The sequence below is a fragment of the Pantherophis guttatus genome, chromosome 6 (assembly GCF_059756535.1).
Source record: "Pantherophis guttatus breed Tessera chromosome 6, ASM5975653v1, whole genome shotgun sequence".
NCBI classification, from domain to species: Eukaryota; Metazoa; Chordata; class Lepidosauria; order Squamata; family Colubridae; genus Pantherophis; species Pantherophis guttatus.
The window spans coordinates 43,796,355-43,801,040 of record NC_142068.1 but is presented as its reverse complement, the minus strand read 5'-3'; the positions used below and the strand labels follow the sequence as shown (position 1 = coordinate 43,801,040).

General features: G+C 43.6%; 1 long non-coding RNA gene across 1 annotated transcript; it reads right to left on the bottom strand.

Moving 5' to 3' along the window:
- Positions 1-644: 644 nt before the first annotated feature.
- On the bottom strand, positions 645-3,236 carry LOC148113100 (uncharacterized). The gene is made up of 2 exons (XR_015728619.1): positions 2,774-3,236; positions 645-1,043 (listed from the first exon to the last, which is right to left on the bottom strand). It is a non-coding gene; the product is annotated as an uncharacterized LOC148113100 (long non-coding RNA).
- Positions 3,237-4,686: the final 1,450 nt, after the last annotated feature.

The following is a 4,686-nucleotide window of genomic DNA, read 5'->3' as shown; positions in this document are numbered from 1 at the left end:
CAAATGTTGCTGAAGCCTCGCCCACCCTTCATCTTCTGATTCTCAGCAATTTGCCTCCTTGCAGTAAACAGCAAACAGCATGGTCAGCTTCAGCGCAGCCTGATTTAGCCCAAGCAGCTAATTGGTGGTTGGAGATGCCTCCCGGAATACCTCCTATCAGCTGTTCCAGGCTGCAGAAATCACTGCCACCCATCACCGTCGGTGCTGCCCAGCGCCGCCAGCGCCGCCCATCACCGCTGCCACCTATTGCCGTCTCCATGTGCCCCATTTTCTCTTTTTAATTATGTTTTGCTGTAATTGAATTAATCTTAGTGAAGAATTTGCCATTATAATAGAGCTAATTTTTGTACAAAAGAAGCAGTATTTTCCTTCAGAGCACAGTTTACTGTGATGGGGTGAGAAAACAAGGGGATTTAGGAATTCTTTTGAATGGTTGAAACACTCAAATGAAACAAATGGATTCCCTAGTTGATAATCTGGTCTGCTAAGAATCAATTTCCTTCAAATTAACAGGGAAGACCTGTTTCAGATTTTTTTACAGACTCATCTTCATCCTGCTCCTAATTCATGCTTGTAAGACAGTAACCGAGAAGCTCTCTGTGAATTATGTAATCAACTATGTTGATAGTTTAGACACCCAGAAGGCAGAAAGATTGACATCTTTTACTTTCAACACATATACAGTCACAGTTCTTCAGTGACCTACAAGGTCCACAATTTATAGTGAGAAAAAATAAAGAAAGCTTTAATGTTTCTGTTTTCCTTTGAAGTTGAGCACTTAATGGAACATCAGTTTAATTTTTTTTCACAACCTGTCAACCGGTTCTGTTAAAAAATCCACTTGAGAGTTCAGACATGGATCTGTTACATAACCTCACAAAGAAGAAAGTGGAATGACTCCAAACAATTTTAAAGAACAGATCCCTTAGATGATGATCATATTCCCCTCTCAGGTCTCCAAAGCCATTCTGGCTAATAAGTGGCTTAAAATCCGTTCCAATCTTCTTTATGCAGCAATGAAGTCAAAAGTCCTCTGGACAATTCTGCAAAAAAAAAAAAAAAAAAAAAAATGTAGATGCCATGAGTACTATGCTAAAATAGTTTTATCATTATTCAAACATTTTCTTCCGTTGCAAAATGTTCTTCAATCTCTATCTCATTTTCAATGTGCTTTTGAATTTACATTCTAAGGCAGTAGAGAGAGACACTGTTGCAGTGGGTGGGTATTCCTAATCCCTTTTTTTTCTCCCCTTTCATCATTCTTCAAACTCCCTGGTTGCCCTACTGCTATATCTGAGAAAGTCTTTATGATATCTTATGATATCATAGAAATCAGAAAAGCTGTGCACCTGTAAGAAATGATTGCACAGAGAAGATAAGAGGATACCCAGGTATACAGATCAGTACCATATAATTTAAATCAATGTAAAAATCTTATTCACAACCACAAAAATGTCACCCAAAATCATTCCTCTGAAATCATTTTGAAATGAATTAAGATTGAACCAAGAATTCTGCTTTATTTTATCAATTATTATTCATTTAATGCATCGTTAAAATTATTTGAAAGAAGAGAATTTTAAAAACCTAATGGGTGGTGGAGTGGAATATTTTTGTACTTATTTAATAACTAGCTGTACCCGGCCACGCATTGCTGTGGCCCAGTCTAGTGCTTCCGCTGGGCTAAAAGAGCGAGGCTGAAGTTCCAAACTCTCCACAAACATTTGGTGGGCATGGCCAACTCAATGTCATTCACTTTCATCAGTCATATGACAGCCCCCGAGCCACGCCTACTCAGCTGGTGATTAGGACAGAGAATGGTTGCTAAAAAAACAATGGGAACCACAAAATCCTCCCTCTCTGTCTCCCACTCTCTCTTTGTATCTCTCTATGTCTCTCCCTCTCTCCCGTCTGTATCTCTCTATGTCTCTCTCTCTCTCCCCTCTGTATCTCTCTATGTGTCTCTCTCTCCACCTCTCTCTGTATCTCTGTCTCTCTCTCTTCCCCCTCTCTCTGTATCTCTCTCTCCCCCCTGTATTTCTTTATGTCTCTGTCTCTCCCCCCTCTGTATCTCTCTATGTCTCTCTCTTCCCCCCTCTGTATCTCTCTATGTCTCTCTCTCCCCTGTCTCTGTATCTCTCTATGTCTCTCTCCCCCTCTCTGTATCTCTATGTCTCTCTCTCTCCCCCTTCTCTCTGTATCTCTCTCTGTCTCTCTCTCTCCTACCCTCTCTCTCTGTATCTCTGTATGTGTCTCTCTCCCCCCCCATCTCTCTGTATTTCTCTATGTCTCTCTCTCCCTCTCCTTCTGTTTATCTGTCTCTGGCCTGGCCTCTTCTGCATCCGCCGGCATTGCCCTTACCTTTTCAGACCAGGCCTCCGTAGCTCTCCACACCACAGCAGAAACTCGGGGGCCCCTTCCTCCTCCCTACACAGATGTTCTCTGGGGGCTTGACGGGTAGACGCATAGCAGGAAAGGGAAGGGAAGGAGGGTGCGGTGGGGGTTCGAGGCTGGTTTGGGGCTTCCCGCCCAAAGGAAGAAAGCGGCAAAGCCAGGGGCCACGCACACCCCACTGGACCCCTGCTGCACAGTTCTCCTCCCCCACCTGCCAAGGGCAGGGGAATGATTAAATCCCTGCTCTTCCAGGCGAAACAAAGGAGGGCCGGCCATCCTCCCTCCTGGCCGTTTCCGCCCCCCAAAGTGTCCCCGGAGCCCCTTTTCTGCCAGAGGCCGAAATTTTCGTGTAGGCTCCGTGAACTGCCAGAGCACCCACCTGGGAATCAAAGGCGGCGCTGGTCAAAGGCAATCCCAAGGCTCCAGTTGCCTCCATCTCCCGCTCCGACTGGATTCACATAGCGCTGGTTAGCGACTGGTCTTTCTGACCTTGGGGCCCGTGGTAGCCCTGGGCCAGGCGCGATTCGGACCAGGCGAAGGATGGAAGGTTCCTGCTCGGCAGACCCAGGCAGCCTCATTAACAGGTGTTCTTTGGAGGGAGCCCTGAGAGTGGCTGGCGAGAGGGATGGGCAGCAGCGGCGGGCGAGGCTAGTTTGCGGGATGGCCGGGGAGGAGGAAGTCAGAGCCAGGCTTGGGTGGGCCCCAGCCAGCCCTAGAAGTGCCGGCTGCGAGGGCTTCCCGGTGGGGAGCGGCTGCCTACCTGCCGAGCCTGGTGGCAGGATATGGCCCTCGTGCGTCTCTGCCTTCCAAATGCACAGTTTCTTGGAAGCAATATGGAGAGTCTAAGTATAAGGAGCAGAAATCTGTTGAGCGTAATCAGGGCTGGGAGGCTTTCATAGGCTTTCACACCTATCATAGGTGTGACATGTATATAATATAGGTATATAAAAACACGCCCGTAGTCGAATGCAATGTTATGTCAAAATTTGAAAGCAATCGGTGAAGAATTTTCAGAGATGTGCAGTTATGTACAAACGGACATTTACATTTTTATTTATATAGATGAACAGACCAGGGGGGTGTGGGTGAATGTCCTATTTTACCTTGTACAATTATCTCTCATGTGGCCAGCAGCCTCTCTGGTTTCTTGCATTAATTAAATGTCATGGGGAGAAATCAACCAGGAACATTGTAGGCTGGGCTTTTTTTAGTGATGTTCACACAACCATTGACAAATGGTTGGAAAATGCTTTCATGTTGAAAATATTGGAGAATATTTCCACAATATTTGGAGAATCTTGAAATTATATTCTCTCCAGCAATTACAAAAACAATTTTATAACAAAATCCACTGAGGCAATATGTAGGTGCATGCGCGCGCGTGCGCGCGCACACACACACACACAAATAATAACCAGATCATTAGTTCTATGGCTATCATAAGATGAGCCTTCTAAAAAACAAGTACAGATTTTCCAATTGCTGCAAAGAAACAAGCATACAGAGGCCATTGTTCATTTTTGTGGCAGAATTACAAATTACCAGTCTAGAAGCACTGTGATCATCCTGTATTTCCACAGCAAATGAAGGATTTTTAAGACAATAATACCTAACTGTTCAGTTATCAGTTTAATTCCCTTCCCTTCTATATTATACTGTAATGTGTTTTAGAGGAAAACTAAATGCCCTGTTTTCATACTCTCTTCTTATATAGAATAAATCATAGCCAATCCTTCCAATAATTGTTAGAGAGGCATCACCTTTTATCTAGGTAGGACTATTTCTCCGAACACAAAAGGGCTGCTTAAGGATAATTAGATTCCTTTATATCTATGTAGTCCAAGAAGAGAAGCATCTCAGAAGAATTTATCAAGCCTTTTGAAGTGGGTGTCTCAATTACAGAATCAGTTATAAAATGATTCTGATGGAGAATACATTTAATATATCCATTTAAAAAAGTAATTTTCAGGTACAGAATGATAGTGATACTCAACCTGGGGGATTGCTATAGAATCACTAACTTTCAACAATTGCAACAATACAGTATTAAATCAAGCAATCATTCTGCTTTCTATTTTTAGGACTGGGAGTAGCGGACCAGATGAAATTTGGATCCACTCCTGCCTTTTTGTGGCTTTGACCAAGTGAGTATATCTCAGACTAACTTCTCTCACAAGACTGTTAGAGTGATAAAATGTGGGGAGACATGAAAGCTACGTAGTTCCCCAAACCTTCCAACCTTCCAAAAGAGGCATACAATTTTTAAGAAGATGTTGGATAACCATTTGTTTG